Here is a 27,745-nt window from a genome sequence, read left to right on the forward strand (position 1 = left end):
TGTTCTACCATTTGTACCATAACAGGTACTCGTATTTGAGGATTTTGAAAGAAACATGTTCGAAAGCATAGTTACAAGATATACCATTATACACAAATATAATTAGATTTATTAATATTAACATTTGCATAAACATTGTTTACATTGATATAAATTAGTGTTGCACAGTTTATACATTATTGTGTTATAAAAAATTGAACAAATACTCTTACAAAAAATTGAAGCCAAGCTTTTACGAAAACCATGAGCAAAAAATAGCATATATGTCGCACAGTGGCCTATCTACTCGTCATCATTTCCATCACCTTCTCCTCTTTCTTGGTTATTTACAAGCCTTTTTTTGGGAATTCCTTACATAAATATAGGCATTAATTGCATAGTACCAAACCATAAGTTACATTATACTTATGTAGTTGGATAATGTGGGCACAATTAATTTGATTCCCTTATCACTCCAACTTCTCAACAAGCAATGTAGTTATTATGTGCCTCCATGCATAGTTGTACTCATCTTGCATATAGACATGTCTAGTCGCTTCATTTTACACACATTCATGAAAGACAATTGAGCATATATGGTACAAGGCTATGCATAAACACATGGAGTAATTGCAAGGGATGCACTCAGGAAGTATGCACAGAAGCATCGACACTACTAACTGAGATGAAAAGGCCCTGAACCTTTGAGACATGCTCTAGCTATCTCTCGTTGTTGCTTATACTTCTTGAGGGTGTCAAGTATCTCAGCCTTGGCCTTCCTCCAATCATGTGTGCATCGAGATACATGGACTTAGTTTTGCCCTCTTTAATCGCATCTTGTACATTCAACCTTTGATAGCTCATTATGGCCATCATCCTCTTGAGCATCCACTTTCTACTAAACACATCATCTTTGTACATTCAACCTTTGATAGCTCATTATGGCCATCATCCTCTTGAGCATCCACTTTCTTAGTTTTGCCCTCTTTAATCGCATCTTGTACATTCAACCTTTGATAGCTCATTATGGCCATCATCCTCTTGAGCATCCACTTTCTACTAAACTCATCATCTTTGTTGGAATGCAATAAGTCTTGATAGAGTTGGTGATGAAGGATGCATTTATTCTTTTGGTTGGGTTGGTGCTTCCACTTCATGGTGAGGATATCATAGCTAAACCATACCAACAAGAGTTGACACACACACATTAAGACAACATCATCCTGAATGATAGATCCGTCATCGTAGCATCGATAAAAGTAGCCAAAATGTGCTCTAAAGTGAGGAGTGTATGCCTATGGAGGCAAGGAGAAATAGGATAACATATGTATAGAGGGGCCCAAAGAAGATTTAGGCAATTCGATAAATTCATTCTTGATATTCAATGGTTCAAAGTGGTCTACAATGGTCTAAATACAATAGTCAAAAGAGATAAAAGTGGATTCTTTGCTATCAACTCAACAAAGTTGTGGAAATATAGTCATGGTACATTTATACTACCCTAACATTATGAGCATGTAATATTTTTTAGAAAATATGTATTATTTTTCTTTTTATATATTATCTTTTTTTGTTATTATAGAATAGAAAAACACAAAAGACCTTATAATATGAAGTAGGTAATCTTCCAGAGGAAGAAATGAAAGAAGGGATTTATGCAAAATTTGAGGTTACTTTGCAAAATAGTTAACACGGCATAAAATCAATCTTAAGAAATTTCAATGGTTGTAGTTCAAAGAGGATTAACACACTCTGAGCGACCAAAACCGAGTAGGAAGCATCTTTAAGCGAGTGCAAAAAAATTGGCGAACGAATTTGCCAATGATGATATCAAAACATACATTTTCCATGCTAGCTCTACAACTTTTTCTCCCCATTAGCTACCTCTACATCAATACAAGAAGCCAGTGGAGCTCAAATTTCCCATCAAGCACAAGCATCCAAAAATATCTTCTCTTTGGCTTCATTATCACCCTTGACCTATGCAAGCCAGAAATATATCTCAATCACATGTCAAAAATGGAACACTACACCATCAAACAAATAAACATACATCCAAAACTACAAAAGAACTCCCATTGCCTTCATATTCCTCCCGAGTCCTCACAGAAGTAATTATTTACAACTCCATATCAACATGAGATTATTTACAACTCCATATCAACAAGAGATTCGTTGGAAAAAAATAAAATTCACTACTGTGGAACGCCTCATTAAAAGGTATATTCGACCTCAAAACACTCTTCACATAAATAGTCTACGAGGATTTCAAAGGACCAAATCACATACACACAGCCAAAACCCAAACTTACTTCTCCATAGGGGAATATGAAGCCAAATCCAGCATAAAGGCATATTGTCAAGGCACAGTGTAAGACCTGCATCCTGACAGGGCTTGGAATAGCTCCACTTTAGATAGAGCAGACTGATGCATGAAGGAATGAGTCCGTGCTAAATTGAGCACCCGCGATGCATGAAGGAATGAGTCTGTGTATCTAAATTGAGCACCCGATGCATGAAGGAATGAGTCTGTGTATCTAAATTGAGCACCTGTGCAGGAACACAAAGTACATATGTTTGCAAGGATTATAAGTAAGGTGTTTTCTCTCCCGCTTCTAAAAGTCCTCATCACAAGTGCAACAAGGGAGCTCCAAAATTGTGACTGAATAATTCACACCCTTGGTTTGTGACCCCTCCATGCTAACATAAAATATGTGTGATTCATTGCACAAGATGATTGCTTTCCGAACCACTTTAGTTGAGAGATTTTACCCTTTTCAAAATTTTCATTGAACTTCCTCCATCAAACTACCTTGTCGTCTCTGTATTTTAGGATGTACACAGTTGACTGACCTTGGAGTGGTGTGGTGATCTCTCTTCTGATTGGAAGGTGAGATTTCTCTCTCCAAAACAAAACCACTTGCATGAAGATCTTCAATCTCAATGTTGGTGAGGCTTGTCCCAGTGGCAATAGGCCAAACTCCAAGAGCTCGACCAGGTGGCCCCAAGACCTTGGACATATCCACAACCCATGAGTGTGTGTTCGTGGTGGAGTTGCAAAACCATATAAAAGTCTCGACCGCACCACTAAGGTATCGACGGTGATCCCAAAAACTAGGTGCAAGAACACCCTCATCAACAGACTTCCCAAAAGGATTGATCAATTTCCCACACCTCATTTTGCTCTCTGGCAATAATCCAAAACAAGTGACCATGCTATGTGGTTCACTTCTTCGAATAGTCCACATGATCTTGTTGGCATCTACCTCCATAAAATCGATACTGAATCATCTTTGTGGCACATGTGGACCGACTCCTTGATTCACTATTACGGTCATATACTCTGGCATGTGACTATCATTCTCAAGAACAACACTTGGAGCATTTAGCACTGGCCACTTATGTCGCATAGTACATTGTTCCCTATGAACACACTGCATATTAGGAGAGATAATGCCCACCTCTTCCATTGTTGAATTAGCCAAATCAGCAAGGTTTTTACTAGAGGATGCGGCAACCTTCCCACTGCAGAACTTGTCTCGTAGCCCTCCAAACTGTGGACTAGTTCTCAAGTGCTTTCCTGTAAGAAATGCATGGTAGTTTTAGCTTTGCAAAATTGCCAAGGACAAGTCTGCACCAACAACTTCATCCAAGGAAATGTGATTTTTGAATCCCACACTTGCTCTCATGCTCTCATGTGATTTTTGAATCCCACACTTGCTCTCATGCTTTTCCTTGGCCAAATTCATTGTCGGCACAAATAAGCCATAATCATTTTGCGTAAGAAACCATGACCCCCCCAATGGAAGCCCCTAACATCCCACCATGCTAGCCAAGTTTCCAAGCAAGGAATCTCTCCCTCCATGGCATGATTGTTTCCCCAAAACTTTGGCAATTCTTGCTTTTACTTGCACTATTTGGTGTGGTGGAAACCTCTATGGGGCCCTCGTTCCATTTTCTGCACAAAATCTTGTGGTCCTCCTGAGAGGATGCACATATACATTTCTTTGTATGATTGAGCATGCTTTGCTCCCAGTGGAAAACACAAGATCTCTCCTTGCCATGCATGATCTTTTTAGCACCACCATTATACATAGACCGCATAGCTAACCAATTAGCATTAGCCTCGTCTCATGAACCCTCGAAACTCTAGAGTTTCAAAGCCACACTTCTTAACCACAGCATTCAACATTTTCCAAAACTCAATCTGGGCATTTCTATCCTCCACCTTGAACTCACATGTGGCTATTGTCAATAACTCACGGATGAAAGGGTCATACACATGGGCACCCATTGTAAACCAGCCTTGAACAACTCGATGATCATGGTCAAAGTGAATCCACATCTCTTGGAGATTGCCACCAAGACGCATTCTATTCATCACAAGGTCCAAGCCACTCCTTGGTCCAATAGTGGAAATTTTAAATACATGCAGTTGGTGTGTGGTCTCTAGGGCATGTTCACACCTCTAAGATAGCCATAGAAACTCATGGAATGCAAGTGGAGGATGATCTTAGGTTGTACTCAATTCTAGGTAGTTGGTGCTCATTTTGATACTACTTTTTATTAGGGAGTTAATGGAGTGTGATTATTACCTAATCACCTTCTTAATTTTTTTTAACTCAAGCCTATTTGTAAGCTGCCATCTAATGCGATATTACATGTTTTTTCTCTCTTCATGTGGTCATTATGTCGAGCTTTTGATTAACTCTCATCACTTTACTTCATCAATTATCATGTTTAAAACTCTTATTTGAGCTACCATGATTGCTAACAAGAATCCAGGCAATGGTGGTGGGTTGTTTGTACCATGGACCACATGCCCCCCCCCAAAAAAAATAATAAAATAATCCAGGGATGTATCTAGAAGGATGTCAATGGCAAGGCTATTTTCTCTCTCAAGCTATTCTCACCACCAAAGCAAAGGAGGTGGTTGGCGACTCTACAAAATTATGACTTTGAGATCACATACACCAAAAGAAAAGATAATATTGTGGCCAATGCATTGTCTAGAATGTGGGCATGTTCACTTATGATATTTCAGAGGTGCATCATGATTGGTATGTGGACATACAAGAGGAATATGTGAATGATAAAGGTGCTACCAAAGAAGACAATATTGTGGCCGATGCATTGTTTAGAATTCTAGAAGGTTTACTTATGGCTATTTAACATGAAGAAATCTCTCACTTTCAGTTGCAAAATGATATTGTCTACTGCAAAGACACCTTAAGGTGTATCTGGTGCCAAATTCATCCTACAAGATGAAGGTTCTTAGGAGATGCATTCTACCCCAATGGTGGCATTGGCGCTTTTGAAGGCTTATGATAAAGTAAGGAAAAGTTTCCATTGGAGTGGCATGTGGAGGGATGCACATGCTTTTCTTTCTTACAGGCCTGCCTTGCACGAGAAAGGGACGGGACTTCATTTTTGTGATTGTAGATTGGTTGACAAAGACATCCCATTTCATTCGCACAAAGGTCACATATACAGGATCTCTACTTACCAACAAGTAATCCACGGAACATGTGTTCAAGATGCATGGATTGCCTCAACAAATTGTCAATGATCAGGATGTGAAATTTATGGGCACCCACATTTTGGAGAACTCTATTTGAGAGTATGGGCACCAAGTTAACTCCAAGTATGGCCTATCACCCCAAAATGGATGAACAAATGGAGAGGGTTAACAAATGGTTAGAAATGTACTTGAGGCACTATTGTCATGAAGTGCAACATGCATGGGATGAGTGGTTGCACATGTCCGAACTCACAAACAATAGTACTCACCATTCAAGTATTGGGATGTTGCCATTTAAAGCAATGTATGGTTATGAGGTGAATGTGCCTATGGTTGCATTTAAGTAAGAGATGGTGAATCACAAAGGAAGAAGTCAAGAAGATGCAAGCACTCTTCCATCAATGATGCGAGAGAATATGAAGAGTGCCCAAGGAAGGATGAAACAATATGAGGACGCTCATAGGAGACCAATGGAATTCGTGGAAGGGGATTTTGTGCTCTTATGAATTCCGAAGTCAAGATATGGGTCTCTTAAGGGCAATACAAATACCAAGCCTGCCCATTGATTTTATGGTCCTTATCGAGTGGTGAGAAGACTTGTTGAAGTAGCCTATCAACTATTACTTCCACCTACTATAAGGATTCATGATGTCTTTCATGTTTCCAATTGTTGGGTACAAGGTAGAAGAAGCTTCACAATTGTATCGTGGTTGAGTAACTCATCACAAATGGAGAGGACTACCCGATGAAGAAGCTTCATAGAATCGCGCTTCTATATTGGAGGGTCATGAGATGAGCTTTTGAGAAGCATGGCATGAGGTTTTGGAATTCATAGTTTTGAAGGTCTCATTGTTGACATTTAAGCATGTACATGCTTGGGAGTTTCATATGATATATATACCCTCATGGTATATCTTTGTGGAGGAAAATTTTTGGTGGTTATTCTTGAGGCATTGGGTCCATAGAGGATGGATTACTCTCTTCGATAGATTTATACTCATTGACATCTACTCATCATTTATGGATGGCTTTTGAGGTTCATAGTGCTACTAATATTTTCCTTCATCACTCAAGACAGTTTTGTTACCATATATATACATGGTTTTGAGGACAAAACCTATTTGGGTGGGGATGGTTTTTAATGTGGTAGACTATGGGAATGAGTCTTGTACATATGAATAAATGTGTGGACCAAAGGCCAAGGGGAATAATTGTAATAAACCAATGGGAATGGTCATGTGTGAAGGCCAAGGAGTATTATAGTATGAAATGGGGGCTAGGTATTAAAAAAAGGAAAATGGGCCAAACCCTTTTATGAATGATAATCATACTTTGAGAGCTTCTTGTTCAAGCTTCCATGGTGGTACTCCCTTTGAGTGCATGTGGTACTCCATTATGAGTGCAAATCTCTTCTCTCTCTCCCTCCTTTCTGGCATTGAACATCGTTGATCTAGAGATCTAGTGCAAAGCTCTACTTTGCAAGTTGATTGGTTAGAGAATTCCTTCCTAGTATTGAGACTTGGAAGGAATTCTTCAGGTACCATATTCTTAGATGTGTCCCTAAGAGCGATGGTTATTGGAGGCATATCACACATATAGTTTTCTCTAAGGTAAATTACCCCCCCATTCCTCCCCACACTGGTTTCTTCCATTATCGTCCAAGCTTGGAGGAGCAATGTGCTGATATTTTTACATCATAGGGCCCCAAGCTCAGTAGATGAGGTTTACATGCAACTCATTATATGGAACGACCTTATCAGAGATGATCTTAGTAGACCCTTTTGGTGGCTAAGCTGGGAGAGAGACACAGTGATAGTACTTGATTGGAAAAATTTTAAGAATCTTACATGCAATTCATTATGTGGAACGACCTTATCAGAGATGATCTTAGTAGACCCTTGGCTAAGCTGGGAGAGAGACACAGTGATAGTACTTGATTGGAAAAATTTTAAGAATCTTCTAGGTGATGAAAGAGAGCCATAGATACCTAGCATCTCAGAGGGAGTCGACTACCAATAGATTGCACATATTGATGCACCTATACCTAACCAATAGATCACTAGTATATTTTGAATGGGTATCATCACTTGTGGTTGGGGTTCTTTTCTAGGACAGCGTGTAGTTCATCACACTTGGCTCTATGATCCATCTAACAAGAGTAGTGGGTCACTGCGAAGTGTACTTACCCCTCCAAAGTGATGGTTACTCATGCTTAATGGTGCCTTTAGCTATATGGTAGATGCGCTATCAAATATCTACATTAGGACCATGATCCATCTAACAAGAGTAGTGGGTCACTGCGAAGTGTACTTACCCCTCCAAAGTGATGGTTACTCATGCTTAATGGTGCCTATAGCTATATGGTAGATGCGCTATCAAATATCTACATTAGGACCTTGGTCAGTAGGGATAGATTGATGTGACTAACCCCATGAAGAGATACCTTGCTTAATGCTAGATTGCTCATGCTTTGATAGACCTGAAGAGTCCCCACTCTTACACCCCTCATGACATTATACCCCCTATTTAGAGGAGATTCTGGTAGAGACTCTGGCACTTGTATAGCCTCGACGAGCCATATATACTACTTCTCATGGCTATTTTTTACACGATGGGTTGCCCAATGGAGATCTATTTTTGGTGTAGATCCTCCTTGTCTTAGATTGCCAACTCCATCTGAGACATTGTATCATTACTTATGGGAGTACAGAGGAGCACAAAGTATTTGGGTATCGATTGCTCAACTCTTGAGTAGATTGAGGAGTGATTCTATCTATATTACTTGGGGTGCTATTGGAGGTGCTATTGCATGGTTGTGACTCAGCTTGGCCCATAACTTCTTTATTAAAGAGAATGCGGGGGAGTGGGAGAGCTTGAGTTCTTTGCAAGAAAACATACACGCACACAAGAGAGATGGATGGCTTAATTTTCTTCTATCTTCTTGTCTTCTCGACAACCATATAACTAAAAAGATAAGAGTATATACTATAAGGGAAAATACTCTCCTATGATAACATATAATGGTCGGTCTGTAGTGTGAACTCGACTATATGAGTTGGCGCTATAACTATGCCATAACTCTCGTACTCCAAAGTGGCTATCACACAGCGTGTCATCCCCACTGACGGTATATCAACCATAATCTCACCAACTATGCTAGAGGCATAAGTACGAAAGCTATCACCCACACGGATCATCAATATCTTCAGTACTAGTTAAGCTAGATATCTTAACACTCCCTCTCAAGCTCAAATCCACACATTGTACTCCAAGTAAGCTCCTAAACCTATGGAGGTTCTCTGTTCCCAATGCCTTTGTGAAGATGTCAGCTGCCTAATCCTCTATGTTGGCATATACCAGATCTACATCACGTGCTATAGCCTTATCCCTTATAAAGTGATAATATACCTCAATGTGCTTCATTCTAGCATGGTATACTAGGCTACTTACCAACTATATGCCACTCATATTGTCACAATAAATGATAATTGCCCTATCCACCCACAGGCTCACCCATATCACCAACAAGTAGCTTTTGAAACCAAGCTACCTCACAAGCTGCAATAGTAGCACCCATGTACTCTGTCTCAGTACTCAACAAGGCACCTATTGGTTGTTTCTTACTGCTCCAAGTCATAGCAACACTCCCAAAAACAAAAAGATAAAGCCATTAATAGACCTTCTATTTGTGACACTACTAGCCCAATCAGTATCTGTATACCTATGTAGCTGTATCTCTGTACCAGCCTCATAGAAAAGTCCATAATCTTTATGTACCACAGAATCCGTTTAGCCACATCCAAGTGTGGCTTCCTAGGGACCTGCATAAACTAACTCACAAGTCCAACAACATAGCTCAAGTCTGGCCTAGTAAAATGATCATGTAGATCAAGCTACCCCCACTTTGTGCCTGTACGTAGTGGGGTCTTCCAAAAGCTCATGTGTATAAATGGAAATCTTTGTGTTCTACTCCAATGGCATAGAAATAGACTTACAGCTTGTCATACAATACTTGGACAACATGTCCAAGCCATATTACCTATGTAATAACGTGTAATAACAAAATGCCATAAGGTGATCTCACCATCTCTATGCCCAAGAAATACCACATATCACCCAAATCCTTCATATCAAACTTTTGCTTTCAAAAGCCTCTTGACATCATGTATGTCACCATCACTATCATGAGTGATAATCAAGTCATCCACATAAATGACTAATGTATGTCACCATCACTATTTGAAATCCAATGGTAACAAGATGCTTTATGATCTTGTTTGACCATGCTATGGGTGCCTGCTTCAAGCGATACAAGGCTTTGTGCAACCTGCACACAAAATCTGGGTGTGCATCATTCTCATAACCTAGTGGCCTGCATCATGTATACTTTTTCTTACAAATCACCATGCAAGCAAGCATTCTTTACATCCATCTGATGTAAAGACCAACCCTTTGTTGCAGCCATAGGAATGATAGCTCTCACGGTTATCACTCTCGTAACTGGGATGAATGCCTCCTCATAGTCAATGCCATAGGTCTATGCATAGCCCTTGGCAACCAATCTCGCCTTATACCTGCACATTGAACCATCTATGTTATGCTTGACCTTATACACCCACTTACATCCAATTGCCTTCTTTTCCTTTAGGCAAAGGCACTAACTCCCATGCTGCATTTGCATCCAATGTTGTCATCTCCTCATTCATGATGACAAATTTTCATTTTTTATTTCCAAGTGTCTGCTCAAAACAAGTGGGCTCCAACTCTTGTATTGTTTTAACCATGTAAGCATAATGATGGACTCTATATATATCCACCATCATATCTCAACTTGTCAATAGGGTACCTAATCCTCGTAAACCTGTGTACACCTGGATCACTACCAAGTGTCCTCAAAATAGCCCTCGTTCTCCTTACACAAAGAGTAACCACCGACAAAATGCCAAGCTCCTTATCAAGGCTCTAGTGGCTTTGTTCAAGCCACTAGAGTCACCATCCACATATGAGTGACTTGCTAACAGATCATGCACAAAATATTAATCTACCTTTTCCTTTCCTTTACATGATATATGTGTTCTTACATATGTCCTCGATCTTCCTGACCATGGACTAAAATTGGATCCACTGCTAGAGGACTCTATAGGTCCTCTAAGCACCTATGATTACTGCTCTATATGTGGTGCAACATCAATACTTCTTATATGTGCATCTTTTGTTACTTTCACTACTGGTGCATACCAACTACTCATCTCATCAAAGACATCTGTGCTTACTCACATCTCACGAGTGATAGGGTTATAACATCTATAACCTTTCTGCGCTCCAAAGCATAACCAATGAAGATGCATTTCTATGCATTTAGATCCAACTTTATTCTCACTTCGTTGGAAATATGCACATTTGCAATACTCCCAAACACTTTCAAGTAATACACATTTGGTTTTATTCTTGTAAACCTTTGTTCAAGTGTCATACCATGAACATTTATAGTAAGGGTCCTATTCATAATGTACACAGCAGTTACTACTTGAGTCCAAAAATAATGTGGCATATTCTCTTTAGACATCAAGGCACATGCCAGTTCTACAATGTACCTATTCTTTCTTTCTACAATACCATTCTGTTGTCGAGTGTACCTACATGTAAATTGTCTCTTGATTCCCTGCTTTCTTAAGAAATCACTGAGCTCATCAGAGAAATACTCTCCCCCACCATTTGATCTCGGGCATTTTATTTGTATGTCTTTTTCCTTCTTGACCAAGACTTTAAATCTCTGAGAGTGAGCAAACACCTCACTTTTCTCCTTCATGAAATAAACCCACACTTTCTTATGATCATCAATTAATGTAACAATAATACTTGCAACCTGTAATTGTTACAGTCTTAGTCAGTCCCCCATACATCTGAATGTATAACATCTAATAGCCTTGCACTAACATGCTTTTCATATGGGAAAGCATGTTTGGCCTGCTTACCAAGCTAGCATGCTTCACATAATTTATGCATACCATCAACCTTAAACTCTATCAAACTTGCAGCAATATTTTGCACGTGTATAGACTTAGTCGGTGTCTATTCATATGACCAATGCACTTGTGCCATATGTCAATATCTACAAACGACACTTGTTCCACGTGCAAACATGGTTATCTTTACATAGATGCCTTTCCCTCTCAGACATGTTCACATCCAAAGTAAACATCCTGCCATTTGTGTTACCCTTTACAACCAAGTGACACTGATTTTTGAAGTCTTCCATAAAACATCCTTGAGGATTAAAATGCACTTGTAGACCATGCTCAACCATCTGTCCAACAGAAACCACATTCTTTGTAATATTTGGAACATGAAGTATATCTACCAAGTACTTCATTTTAGTATCCCTGCATAGACAATCACACTTTACCAATATGTGCAATGGGATGCGCAATATCATCACCTGTTTCTACATAACCTGGGTTTTTCATTTTCCACATGTCTCTAAAACACTCACCATGACAGGTCTTGTGGTTAGATGCACCAGAATCCACATACCATATTTCCTTATATCTTGACACATCTCCTATTGTGGAATTGAGCATGTCTGCATCACAAACAACTGCTTACTTCTATCATCACCACCATGTTTACCCCTTATTTACTGGATGATGCACAGTTACCTTGCTGCAACTTTTCATTTTTAATATTATTCTACTTTTTAAAGCAGTCCTTTGAATGTACCCTATTTTGCTACAATAATAACACTCTTTGCTATTTGCACTCTGATTTCTTTGCCAACTACCTTGGTCTCTTTAGCTCCCCCTACCTCTAGACTTGCCTCTTCCACTTGTGTATGATTGTTGCTACTCTACTGCGAATCATTGAACCGTTGTTGTCCATATCAGCCACCACCTTGGCCTTGACCATGACCTTTACCTCTACCTAAATTGGAGTAGAAGGCATGGTCTAATATGTTCTTGCTTTATGATGAAGAGTCCTCACCCAGAGACTTTTCTTCACTAAGTGCCGAAAGTTGGGAGCATTCTATCTGATTGCAGGTCTTGAATGGCTTGTACTCTTTAAAAGCCCATTCAAACAAATGCTCATTAAATCATCATCTTCCACACCAATACATTTTGATAAATCCAAGGGATTTCATAATGTTCTTTATCTTTAAAGCATACTCATTGATAGACATGCTTTTCTTCGCTCCACAGTATACAGCTCTTGTTTTAGCTTCAGTTTTCCTTGCCTTTGTTTTGGTCTTGAACATTTGTACAGGTTCTACCATGCAACTATTAGAGTGTAGCCATCTTGTATGTGTCCTATCATTGTATCTGTAACACTGATTAAAAGCAATACATGACTTTCCTTGCACCCTGCTTCCAGTCCTTGAATGCCTTTATATTGCTAGAGTGGCATTCTCTTCAAATAACTATGGAGACTCCTCATTGTAACTTTTGCCATAGTCCCAAAATCCTTTACCCACTAAGAAATTGGTCATTCTGAACTTCCAAGCATGGGAGTTGTTCTTGTCCAGTTTCTCACTAACAATCTGACTAAGTCTGTCAAACATGTTTACCTGCAACAACTAAAAACCTACATCTATATACAACCTATAACACAATAGTATCTTTTGTGATTGCTGCAAGTGGGATTTTAGCACAACCTGTATGTCACGAGATGTGACCAAAGTACTTGTACATACACCCAAGTTTAGTAATACAGAACATACTGTAAGGGAAAGTACTCTCCTACAATAACATACAATGGTCGGTCCATAGTGTGAACTTGACTATATAGCCTAGCGTTATAACTGTGTAGTACTCCAAAGTGGTTTTGTCACACAGCCTATTATCATCTATTGGTGGCATATCAACCATAATCTCACCAACCATGCCAGTGTGGTATAAGTACGAAATCCATCACCAAGGTGGGTCATTAATGTCTACAACACTAGTTGAGCTCGATATATGAGAGCAGGGGAGCATCTCATGTTATACTTGTTTGTAGAGACATAGCTCATAGATGTTTGCTTCAGGATATCCCCTAGTTATAATATGCAAAACTTTTACTTAGTATTGACACCACCTACAAGATTATAGCTATAGTATCATGACCATAAATCTAGAAGACCAGATGCATACATAGAGACCTTTGCAGTGGGTATTCATGTTACTGACACCCAATGTGTTTTTACTATATAGAGTGACATCATTTAAACTCTATCAGCCACCACAAACATGGATCTTCTAGAGCTATGCAAATAAAACACATCAAATATATGAGAGATTGGAACCATGGACTCCTACGAGGCTTTTATGGGGCAGCATAGGGCCCCAATTGGTTGAGATCTCCCTATCTTTTGGTTTGCGATCTCCATTTGTATGATTTTATTTTACTTAATAGAAGTTACTTTTCTCTCTCTCTCTCTCTCTCTCTCTCTCTCTCTCTCTCTCTATATATATATATATATATATATATATATATATATAGAAAGGAATGAAATTATATATATATATATATATATATATATATATAGAAAGGAATGAAATTATATATATATATATATATATATATATATATATATATATATATATATAGAAAGGAATGAAATTATATTAAAGATATAAGAAAAGGAGCATTACATAGTTGATTTATATATATATATATACATAGTCGACTATGTAATGCTCATTTTCTTATTTCTTTAATATATACTGAAAGCAATAGAATTATATTAAATAAATAAGAAAATGAGTGTTACATAAAGCTTTTTATCCGAAGAAAAGCTCTTAACTTCTGAAATGGATCTAGACCAAGAATCAAGAAATCAACACACAAAAGTCTAATTCTAGCATCCATTACAAGCACACTTGAGAAAAACATTAGATTATGAAGAAAATAGAGAAAATCCATATGCACATGTAGCAAAGGAGGAATGTGCATAAGGCCTAAGTGACTTAACCTCTCACCCATGAGGATGGCTATCAAGCTTGCTATGAGCCCTAGACAATGAATGGCCATCTCCAAGAAAGGAGCCAAGAGTACATGTAGATGTCCAAGTGATGAATGATCAAAAAGATCCCCACAATGAATCCAAGGCCCTATTTATAGTAGCCTTGTTCATGGCCCATTATTATTTACATGTTTTTGACCTTAGCTTGTGCTTCATTACAAACCATCCTTTCCCAAAGATTTTATCCTCAAAATCATACAAGATATCTACAATTCAACATAGCCTCAAATGAACTAAATGGGAAGTGGTGAAGGTCCCAAATATGCTCTCCAAACGTAAGGAACTCCATAAGACTTCATTTCCTATGCATATGTGTGGAATTGTTATGGAAGCCCTTGTTGTAGATGAAATCCTTTTTAAAAAAATTCATAAAAACTCCAAAAAAATTTCATGAAAACTCCATAAAATAGGCCACAAATGATGCATACACTTAGCCAAGCATGTCCCGCATCATTTTCTTCCATTTTGATAACCATTGAAGCTTGTTGGAGTAGAGCAACGACTCCAATAATGGACCTCAGCATAACTACCCAAAAATTACAACACGCCTATAATCCTAAGTATTGCCTATTTTCTTTATACAAATCATGCCACTCAGTCAAGCAACACCTTCCTCGAGTAGGCCATATTGTTGCACATACTCGAAAGATTTTCAAGTAACGTCATCCATGAGCAATGTAGAACTAGACCCTCCAATCATGAAAGAAGTGCTCTTGAAGCATAGTTGACTGTTATGGCAACCCATGTTGATGACAAAGCCACTTGTAATGCGCTTGGCTCATGAAAACATTTCAAAATGAAGCCCAAATGACATGTGCATGATGCCAAAGCATCTACATATCATAAACTACCAACATAGTAACCATTAGAGGTCATTGAGATCACTAAAAGACTCCCAAAAGTACCTCTGCCAAATCTATCCAAAAATTTCCATAATGCACATCTTCCATTGTATAGGAGTCATAAAAGCCATATAATGCATATCAAATGGCCAATGTCGAAAATCATCATTGGAGGTGAGGCTAAGTATGTATCCTCCTCAATCAAATGGACAAGCTACGAGTATTGCCCCAAAGATGAGGTAGTCCATACAACTGCAATTGCATGGACGAAATGTAAATCCAAACCATGTAGAATCCAAAGCAATGGCTATTAAACTACTTGGTCAAATAGAGAATAAAGAAATCCCATGTCAATCACACGACTCGCCAATCCTCTTGGGTCGAATGGATAACCATAGTGTAGATCATCCAACCATGAAACAAATGTGTGACATCCTGGATCAAAAAGAAGACATAACAACACATACAACAATCTAGATTGACCTCCTGGATCAAAATCAAGACATAATGGTGCATCCAACAATCCAAAACATATATCCAACACCACCACAGTAAGAGGAACTCCATCATCAATGGTCATTGCACCAAATCCTCCTATCTTATAGGAATCTGGAGGGGATAACACACTCCAAGTGACCAAAACCGAGTAGGAAACATCTCTGAGCAAGTGCAAAAATTCCAGTAATCAAATTTCCCAATGATAATATTAAAACATGCATTTTGTGAAATGGATCTAGAGCAAAATATGGAATCAAACACATCAAAGCAAGAATCTAGCATCCATTAATCATGAGATTAGTGATCAAATGGCTCATCACATGAATATACAAAAGAGAGAAAATCTATAAGTGCATGTAGCAAGAGAAGATGCACAAATAGCCTAAGTGTGTTTAACCTGTCACCAAGAGGATGACCATGGAAGGCCATATCTCCATAGATGGAGCCCAAAGGTACAAGATGACCAAAATTAGTAAAAGTGTCAAAAGGCCCTACCAAAGTACCCCAAGCCCTATTTATAGTCACTATCTCCTTTTGCCCATGGGCCCCTATGTACATGTGGAAATCAAGCTCTATGGTTCATGACAAACCATCCCTTCCCAAAGATTTTGTCCTCAAAATCATACAAGATATTTACAATTGAATCGTAATCTCAATGTAAACCCATGGGAAGTAGAGAGGTCTTCAAAAATGCGCCTCGAATACATTTGGAATAGGGAAACCAAATGTAGTGAAGCCGACAAACTCCTACTCCAAAAATAGCATGTAGGACTGTTATGGCAGCCATGTTGTCGATGAAGCTTCCCTTGAAATTCTTCATGAAACCTCCATAAAAATGAGCTGCAAATGATGCGTAGCCGCACCCAAAAGAGTCCCACATATTTGTCATCGAACCAAATGATCTTCCAAGTGTCTTGGAGTAGATTGGTAACCCCAACAATAGATCCCACCAAAGCTGTCCAGAAATTACAGCACATATAAAACCTCATGATATGCCCATTCTTCACATAATAATCATGCCACTTGATCAAGGAATACTTCCATCAAGTAAACCATGTTGTTGAACACACTCCATTGATTGCTAAGTAGCCTCATCTATGGGCAAGCGCTTCCATTTCACAAGGAATTCATCAATGTTCCGGTTCCTCAAAACCCTTGTCCTCTTGTCCACAATCCTCTCCGGCTCATAGATAATCTCTCCCTCTTCATCCATCGGTGGTAACTCTTCAATCTCTTGAGGAAGAGATCCCACAAACCTCTTAAGATTGGATACATGAAACATATTATGAATCCTTGTAGAAGGAGGTAGGTCAAGCTTATAAGCCAAGTCACCCACTTTCTCGACTACCAAATATGGTCCATAGTATCTATGTGCCAACTTGGAATATGTAGGATGAGGTTGGAACCAAATACACCTTATCCTTGTGCCATAGTAGACCATTCCGAAGCTTATAATGAGAAAATTCTTCACCATCTCCTTGCTATAATTTTCTATAAATATGGGCAGCACTCTATTTTGGCATATTGTCCCTCAAAATGCATGCATGATCCCTTCCACTGGGGTCGAAAGGAAACTCATCCTCTTCTTTGACAAAAGAATGATCCTCCAAGTCTTCTTCATGTGTCTCCTCGCTGCAATCTTCAAACTCTTCCAGATCGTGAGATGACTTGGAATCGTAATCCGCATCCATAATGATCATAGTAGCCACCACTTTCTTTGATTTGCAAATGTGCCCGGGTGACCACTTCTCTTTGCATTTAAAACATAGGCCTTTGCTCCTCAATTCCTCAATATTTTGCTCCTCAATTCCTCAATCTTAGGATCATCCATCCGTTGCGTCTCCTTGAATGGTTGAGGAGGCTTCTTGACAAACCCATTGCTCTTCTTAGTATCATTATGAACTCCACTTGTGGACTGTCCACTTCCAAAAGATGTATGGAAATTGGAAGTGTAAGTAGATGTAGAAGAAGGTAGACTTTTCCCCACATTTGAAGAAGTGTGAAATGGCTTATGAAAAGGTACATTGGGCTGAACCCTCTTATACTTTGGCTCATATAACTCCGCCAACCTCATAGCCTCTTTGATAGTGCTTGGTCTTTGTGCCAAGACATCCGCTTTGATGTATGAATCTAGACCATGCACAAACTTCTTCAATCGCATGCCTTCATTGAGTCCATCCACGAACATAGAGAGCTTCATGAACCTCTTGATGTACTCCCTAACCGACATGCCCTTTTGTGTGAGTTCATACCATTCTTCATGGTATCGGTCAAGAACCAAAGGCGACACAAATGTCAAATTCATTTCACACTTGAGTTCTTTCCAAGTATGTGGCATAACTCCTTCCTTGAGCATATGTCTCCACCATTGATGTGCATAGTCTTCCAAATGCAAGGATGCAAAATGCACTTTGTCCCTTTCACTCTCGGATAGAGCTGAAAGTATGTATCCAACTTATTCATCCATTCTTCCAACTCATGTGGGGCTGAACCATCACCCTTGAACTTAGAGAGTGAAATCTTGTCCTTTACATCCTTTGACACGGTTGACGATGCATTCTCATGATGGTGCGAGGGCTTGTGCTTTTGCATTTGCACAAAAGATCCAAGGAATTGTGCAAAATCTTTGTACTCCCTCTTGAGGAAATTTGGCATTTCCATCCACCTATCATGAGCTTCTCTTTGTCTCTCAATGAATGACATATGTTCCCAATCAAGCTCAACCACATCATCCATATCATACACCTCCTCTTCAAGCATGGAGAACTGATTTGCTTTGGGTTTCAAAGGTACTCTCCTTGGATCCCCAAAATTTGACTCCTCATGTCTGAATGTAGGTGCATGTTGCTTTCCATCCAATTGAGAAGAACCCGCTTGGAATGTAGTAGGCTTCATCTCCCGCATAGAAGGCCTCCTAGCATCCGCCATGAATCCAAAAGTGACATTCTTGGTGGAATGCTCATGTGTTACCTTGGGAGAAACCTCTTGTACCATGGGTAGCTTGCCTTCCCTATGGACTTCAAAAGCTGTCCCAAATTGCTTGCCTTCATGTAAAGCACCATGACCACTATCATAGAAAGGTTGGTTCATTGGCCGAGCGACCCTCTCTTCCAAAACTTCCATCCTTGTAGCCATAGTGTCAAGCCTACCATTGACTTCCACCCTTGTAGCCATCGTGTCCATCTTAGCATTCATTTCCATCAGCATTTGCATGATCGAATCAATGGGGATGGTATGTGAAGATTGTGGGGTGTGCTTATGGGCACTTCCGACATTCAACTCCTCATTCCCTTCTCTTGCAGTATGCCCAAAAGTATCCCCTTCTCTTGAAGTGTGCCCAAGAGTATCCTCCGGAGCATCCAAAATTCCTTGTTCCATCATTGCCTCTTCATCCTCTACCTCTTCGGTGAAAAGATGCAGGGGGGAAGAGAGCTTGAGCTCTTGCAAGCACACACACACACTCACAAAACCCTAATAGAGAACACACAAGGTGAGAGGCTGAAAATCTTCTTCTTCTCTACTCAACACTCAACACACCATATACAAGAATAAGAGTACACACAATATGAAAGGTACTCAACCAATACATACACGGGTTCTCTATAGTGTGAACCCGACTAAATGAGCTGGCGCTATAACTATGCCAGTCTCTAGAGTGGCTGTCACACAGCCTGTCATCCCACTGGCCGCATATCACCCAAGATCTCACCAACCATGCCAGTGGTGTAAGTGCGGGGCCTATCCCCCAGGCGGGTCATCAGTGTCCACCGCCTCACTAGAGCTCGATATCTCAACACTCCCCCTTGAGCTCAACTCCATCTCATGTACACCAAGCGAAGCCCTGAATCTGCGGAGCTTCTCTGTACCCAATGCTTTGGTGAAGATGTCAGCTACCTGATCCTCTGTGCTGACATAGACAAGGTCAAGGTCTCCTGCCAAGACCTTCTCTCTGACGAAGTGGTAGTGGACCTCTATGTGCTTCGTACGAGCATGAAAGACTGGGTTCCTGGCCAACTGTATACTGCTAATGTTGTCACAGAAAATGACAACTTGTCTATCCACTGATAGACCCAAATCTGCAAGTAGCTTTCTCAACCAAGCTACCTCACATGCTGCCATAGCAGCTCCTCTGTACTCGGCCTCCGTACTCGATAGAGCAACCGTAGGCTGCTTCTTGCTGCTCCAAGTCACAGCAGCACTCCTCAAAGAAAACATGAATCCACTGGTAGATCTTCTGTCTGAGATACTACCAGCCCAATCAGCATCTGTGTACCCATGTACACATATCTCTGTCCCAGTCTCATAGAATAGTCCACAATGTAAAGTAGACTTCACATACCTCAGTATGCGTCTTACTGCATCCAAATGTGGTTTCCGTGGAACCTGCATAAACTGACTCACCAACCCAACAGCATAGCTCAAATCTGGTCTGGTGATCGTCATGTAGATCAAACTTCCTACTATGCTCCTGTACATAGTAGGATCCTCCAAGATCTCTCCTGAATCTGCACTCAACTTGCCATTCTGATCCAATGGCACAGAAATAGGCTTACAGCCTGTCATACCATACTTGGACAACATGTCCAAGCCATACTGTCTCTGCAGTAATCCAATACCATGTGGTGACCTAATCACCTCAATGCCCAAGAAATATCTGAGCTCCCCCAGATCCTTCATCTCGAACTTCTGTCTAAGCAAGATCTTTACATCAAAGATCTCTGCATCATGGTCCCCCGTAATGATCAAGTCATCTACATAGATGACAACAAGCACAACCCCTCTATCACCATGCCTCACATACAATGAGAAATCTGCATTGGCTACATGAAAGCCAATAGTGACAAGATATTCAGAAATCTTGTCAGACCATGCTCTTGGTGCTTGCTTTAAGCCATACAAGGCTTTCTTCAACCTGCAAACATACTCGGGGTGACCCACATCCTCATAACCACCCAGGTGGCTGCAACATATACACCTCTTCTTGCAAATCCCCATGTAAGAATGCATTCTTTACATCCATCTGATGTAAAGACCATTTCTTTGACGCAGCCACTGCTATCACAACTCTCACCGTTGCCATCTTGGCAACTGGGCTGAAAGTTTCCTCATAATAAATCCCATATGTCTGCGCATATCCTTTGGCTACCAATCTAGCCTTGTACCTGTTTATGCTTCCATCACTGTTATGTTTAACTTTGTACACCCACTTGCATCCAATGGCTTTCTTGCCTTCTGGCAATTGCACTAAATCCCAAGTTTCATTTCCATATAGTGCATCCATCTCCTCATCCATAGCTTTCTCCCAACACACATTTCCAACAGCCTCATCAATGCATGTGGGCTCAACAACCTGCACAACCTTTGCCCTGAGATTGCGCGAGCATTGATGGAAGAGAAGAATATGCCGCATTGCTATTGGGCTGAGGCTGTTTCTACAGCAGTATACATCATGAACAGGACTCCAACTGCAGCCATACATGATGTAACTCCAGAGGAGAGGTTTACTGGCAGAAAACCAGATTTGTCTCATCTGAAAGTCTTTGGATGCATTGCATATGTGCATGTGCCAGATGAGCTGAGAACTAAGCTGGATCTGAAAGCTAAAAAATGTGTGTTTATTGGATATTCCCTTGAGCAAAAGGGATACAGGTGTTATAACCCTACTACACGTGAGTTGAGGGTAAGCAGGGATGTTGTCTTTGATGAGATGAGCAGCTGGTATGCTGCTGAAAAAGAAGCTGTTGGGGCTGATGTGAGTGGAAGTGTGGTTGCACAGAATGCAGGTCAGCAATCACAGTCTTTGAGTGGACCAGGAGAGTCCTCATCTAGTGGGTCTGTTTTGATAGACCATGGAGTGGCAGGCTACGTCATAATACCAGCCCTGCAAATGTGATTACTACATCACGTAAAGGAAAAGAGAAAATGGTTGAGCCCCTTGGTATGCCTGACATTTCTGCAGGGCATTCTCATGTTGATGGAGAGTCTAGTGGGTCAGATATGAGCCTTGATGAGGAGCTTGGGATCCCAGCTATGAGAACACCTGGTGTAAAGAAGGCTATGGAAGCCATGAATGAGAAGCTCAATGTGCCTGTTTTTCCGCTCAGCAACTCCATTTTGCTGCGGAGTGTATCTGCATGTATACTGTCTCCGAATACCATTCTTCTTTAAATATTCAGAGAACTCATTGGAGAAGTACTCTCCCCCTCCATCTGACCTTAGGCACTTGACATATTTCCCTGTTTGCTTTTCAACCAAAACTCTGAAATTCTGAAAGTGAGTGAACATCTCACTCTTCTCTTTCATGAAATATACCCACACTTTCCTTGTGTGGTCATCAATGAAAGTCACATAATACCTGCAGCCTCCCATAGATATGGTCTTCGTAGGACCCCATACATCTGAATGCACAACATCTAGTGCATTTCTGCTCACATATCTGTTATGTGGAAACACATGCTTTGTTTGCTTCCCAAATTGGCATGCTTCACAGATTTTATGCATACCTTCCACTTTAAATTTTGGCAGCCCTGTCACAATTCCTTTTGTCTGCATAGACTTCAATCTCTGCACATTCACATGTCCAATTCTTTTATGCCATATGTCTGTGTCTGCAACAATTCCTGAACCATTTGCAAACATCGCAGCACTCATCTCAGGCATGTCTACATCCAACGTAAACATTTTGCCCACTCTGTTGCCTTTTGCAACCAACCTGCACTTGTCTTTAAAATCTTCAACATAACATCCATCAGGGTTAAACCGAACCTGCAAACCCTGCTCAATCATCTGGCCAACTGAAACCAGATTCTTTGTTATGTTCGGTACATGAAGTACATCTGCAAGGTACTTCACTTTGCCATCCTGCATAGACAATGGCACATCTCCAACGTGGGCAATTGGATGAGCAGTGTCATCCCCTGTTTCCACAAAACCTCGTCTTTCCGGGTTTTTCATCTCCTTGAACCACTCCCCATGACTCGTCATGTGGTTCGAAGCGCCTGAATACACATACCATACATTATCTTTTTGTGCTGCATCAACATTTTCAGACATGGCATTCACAACATGCTGCATAACAAACAACCTTTCATTATCCTCATTATTTCTGCTTGAGGATGCATAGTTGTTTTGCTGCACTTTCCCATTTTGCATGTCAGCCTGCTTCTTGTAACATTCTGACTGCACATGTCCAGGCTTACCACAATAATAGCATTCACGTGTATCATTATATTGCCTTTGCCGATTTCCACGGCCTCTTTGACTCCCCCTGCCTCTGAATTTGCCTCTTCCACCTGCGTGTCGTTGTTGTTGTTGTTGATTCTGGGACTGTTGTTGCTGCTGCTGCTGCTGACCATAATTCTGATTACCTGTTCGGCCACCTCCTTGACCGCGTCCACGGCCTCCTCTACCTCGTCCTCTTCCTGAACTCGTGTAGAAGGCCTGTTGCTCTGAACTGTTTTTGCTTTGTGAAGACTGTTGGTCTTCACCCAAGTTCTTCTCTTCGATAATCAGCATGGACACCAAATCTGTAAAGTTGGGAATGTTTTCCCGAGTCTGAATAGACGTCTTAAACGCCTTGTATTGTGGCCCGAGACCACGTAGACAGACTTCCACCTTGTCATCATCATCTACTGACACACCAATAGATGCAAGGGATTCCACAATACCCTTTATCTTCAACGCATAGTCATTCACAGACATGCTCTTTTTCTCCACAGTATGAAGTTCATTCTTCAACTGTATCTTACGTGCCTTGGTATTTGTTTCATAAAGCTTTACCAAGGTGTCCCACGCCTCCTTGGGGGACTTGGCATCCTGAATGTGCCCAATCATGGTGTCCTGTATACTAATGGAAAGCCAATACATTACTTTCCTAGCTCCTTGGCTCCAGTCTTTAAACTCTTTCACATCTGCAGCAGTCGGATTTATATCCGGTATCTCCGGTGCCTCTTCATGCTCACCTTCTATGTAGTCCCAATAGCCTTTTCCCATCAGGAAATTTGTCAACCTGAACCTCCAAGCATGGAAGTTATTCTTGTCAAGCTTCTCAGCCACAATCTGTGTTATGCCATCATTAGACATCTTGCCAAACACACAATTTTACCAGAAATTGCACTCTGGTTTTTCCTGCACAAATGCTGTATTTTCTGCACAGCAGTACTGTAGTACTCTCAAATGTCACAACCAGTGACTTCAATGTGCATACATACACCCAATGGCAACTGTAGACCTCTTTGCAGCACCCACAGTGTCTGCACAGTCAATCTGTCTTCCTGCAGTTCTTAAAACAGAGTTCTGCAGAGAATCGATGACTTACCCGCAATGCTCGGAATCGCCTGCTTTCTGAAAAACGGAGATCCAGACGCGCCCGAAACGCGTTTTCGGCCCGAAAAATTTAGTCCGTAGGACTGTATAGTTGCCCTATAGCTTTACTCCCGCGAAGAAAGCTCCTCAATCAGAGATCGTTTGCCGGTGCCTCCCGTAGAGCTCCCGACAAGGGTGTAGTCACCAACACAATAGGGAAGAGTAGTTGAAGCTCTTACCCTCGTACCGCTTCCTGTGGTTCTCTTGCTTGCAGCTCAGCCCTTAGCACGAACCAGGCTCTGATACCATGAAAAGATGCAGGGGGAAGAGAGCTTGAGCTCTTGCAAGCACACACACACACTCACAAAACCCTAATAGAGAACACACAAGGTGAGAGGCTGAAAATCTTCTTCTTCTCTACTCAACACTCAACACACCATATACAAGAATAAGAGTACACACAATATGAAAGGTACTCAACCAATACATACACGGGTTCTCTATAGTGTGAACCCGACTAAATGAGCTGGCGCTATAACTATGCCAGTCTCTAGAGTGGCTGTCACACAGCCTGTCATCCCACTGGCCGCATATCACCCAAGATCTCACCAACCATGCCAGTGGTGTAAGTGCGGGGCCTATCCCCCAGGCGGGTCATCAGTGTCCACCGCCTCACTAGAGCTCGATATCTCAACATTCGGAAGCCAAAGTGTTGCGCCTCGGTCGCCCTTTTGGCTTCGGCCCCATGGAAACCTTCGGTTTTAGAAATTTGGCTCTAAATTGAGGTAGGGATGTCCGATTGAAGTGATCTAAACCTTGTTGGAGAGCTAATGAAGTGTACTAGACCACTATGCAAAGACTTGTAAGAGATGAAGTGTGCTACTATTCTCTGTTTTAGGGTTTACAGGGTTATAGGCTGAAATGGTATTTTGGGTATAACTTGAGCTAGGAATATCCAAATGCAAAACTTTTTAGCTCAAATCGAAGCCCTCGATGAGTACTACAAGCCTATGTAATTAGATTTAGAAGACCTTCAAACCCCTGTGACTGAATTAGGGTTTACTGTTTCTGCAAAAACCCTAAATTCTACCCTAAAGAGATATCGAAACGTGGAGGTTAAGGGCTCGTTGGGTAGCTCTAAGGAAGCACTAAGAGCTCATATGGTCCCTTTTAAGTCAGTCCAAAAGGGTTGGGACTGAATTAGGGTTTTTGGAAACCCGCAGATTCTTGCCAAAGTGACCCTTTTTGTGCCCAATTGATCCTTGTTTGCTCCCAAACCAATGTCAATACCTTCCGCACCTCATTGGCATCCCAAGGTCTGCAAATTATGCTCCACGAGCTTCAATTGTCCATGTATGACCAGAAATTGGAGAAAATTTTGACAGTCTCCTTTGTTTTAGGAGCTAAATCTCAATCTTTCTCAAGTAGCAATGCAAAAATCCATAATCCTCTTATCAATTCCCATCCATTACATAGCATGTGCCTCAACTTGCATCCCCAAAAGGCATACAAATTCCTTGCAATTCCCATAAGATGTCCATATCAAGGCGCCATTGCCATGTACATAAACCAAGAGGATCGTCGGTGTAGCGCGTTGAAGCTTGGCCAAGCTCTTCTCACCCCCGTACCTAGTTCGAACCAAGGCACGGGTTGAGGCCAAGTCTTCACCTCCAAACCTAATCCTCCACCGTACCGCTTTACCAAGGCACTCACGACACGGTGGATTCAAGCCATGCTCTTCCCCGGGCCTCTTCTCCAATGCCCGAGGTACCTCACAACATACTAGTTTCTAGAAATTGAAGTGAGTGGAAACAATTGTGAGGTGCATAAAGCTTGAATCTGAAAATGAGGTAGATCACTTACAAGGATGTGGCATGACTCATGCCCATTACAATATACTCATAAACCATTATGCATGAACTCATGCTTATCCACATAGCTCCAAATGTCCACCATTCATCCAAAGATCCAACATCAATCAAAGCAAGAATCTAGCATCCATTAATCATGAGATTAGTGATCAAATGGCTCATCACATGAATATACAAAAGAGAGAAAATCTATAAGTGCATGTAGCAAGAGAAGATGCACAAATAGCCTAAGTGTGTTTAACCTCTCACCCAAGAGGATGACCATGGAAGGCCATATCTCCATAGATGGAGCCCAAAGGTACAAGATGACCAAAATTAGTAAAAGTATCAAAAGGCCCTACCAAAGTACCCCAAGCCCTATTTATAGTCACTATCTCCTTTTGCCCATGGGCCCCTATGTACATGTGGAAATCAAGCTCTATGGTTCATGACATTTTGTGTGTTAAATTCAAGAAGCTAGTAGAGCACAAATTTCTCAACAAACAAACAAAATAGCTCTTTATCATCATTGCAAGTTTTAAGCACATATGTAGCTAGAACAAAGAAAATACCATTATATAATTTTATGAGATCGCATAAAAATAAAAGGTACCATGTAAGGTGTTATGAAACTAGAGAGCTACGATCTTAACAATGACATAAACTAAATTTTGAGGTATGGAATGCTAGAGATGCATGAAATAGACCTTACTTCTTGGTTTTTACTTTGTTAGTGTAGGTGCCTTTACATCTTAGTCATCTCAAGATAGGAGGTTGGTCGAGATGTATGTTTGTACCTCGTTTACGAGAAAATGGTGTACTCAGCACACCTACAACTTCCAAGGAGTATGACTCCCTTTGAGCAACATTGTAGGGTGTAGCACAGCATCTGCAAGATGGGACACTACAGGACCTTGCTGACACACGTGTGGGTGGTTGGTACATCTGTGGGCTGAGTGGTAGGGAGAAAAGGCATCTCAGAATCTCCATTGAAACCCTCAAGCAACCACCCTACTCTTCCTTTATGAACCCACCAGCAGCCTTAACAGTGCAGCAGCTTTCCATGTGGTCAAAAGGCTCCGAACACTCACCAGATCTAGCAGAACCTTGCTCGTCTCTATCCACAGTGAGGTCTTTGAACTATTCCATCATTTGTGCATGCTTTCATCTAATCAAATAGTTTACTTTGGTGAAAGAGTGAATGCAAAGCAGTTTTTTGAAGGTGCCGAATCCTTGTGCCCGGCACCCATCAGATCATTTCCTATGGATCATAAACTCAAAGTTTGAAGAGACGAATGATGATGATGACGTAGAGATGTTGAATGGAAGAACTCCCACATTACACAAAGCTCAACATCTCATAAAAGCCTATGGAGACTCGAATATTAGAAGTTCTGTGTCAATCTAAGAATTCAGCAAGCTTCTTAGAAGGAAGATGATTTGATAGAGAAAGGTGATGCTAGTGGGGCGAGCTAGTTAAGCAAGCCTTCTATTTAACATCAAGATCCTTCATAAACATGAAAAGTGTTTAGGGTTCTCAAACACAACACAACTAACTACTACTGACACAGCAAAGACACCCCCATTAGGTAACACTAACTTCAATTCCCACATCAGGCTAAACACAAACAGAGCATAGAGAACACAGATTGAGTAGAGATCTGTTAAACAAGATAGAGAATAACAGAACAGAACTGAAATACCATGTTTGATTGATCAAGATGAATCATACATTGCTTTCTCCTTCTTCTCT

The 27,745-nt window shown here is 40.8% G+C and overlaps 1 pseudogene; it reads left to right on the top strand.

The window, feature by feature from the left end:
* Positions 1-5,275: 5,275 nt before the first annotated feature.
* LOC147624914 (ABC transporter G family member 11-like) lies at positions 5,276-27,524 on the top strand (annotated as a pseudogene).
* Positions 27,525-27,745: the final 221 nt, after the last annotated feature.

This window comes from Cibotium barometz, chromosome 24 (genome assembly GCF_041138505.1).
Source record: "Cibotium barometz isolate CiBa-2024 chromosome 24, ASM4113850v1, whole genome shotgun sequence".
NCBI classification, from domain to species: Eukaryota; Viridiplantae; Streptophyta; class Polypodiopsida; order Cyatheales; family Cibotiaceae; genus Cibotium; species Cibotium barometz.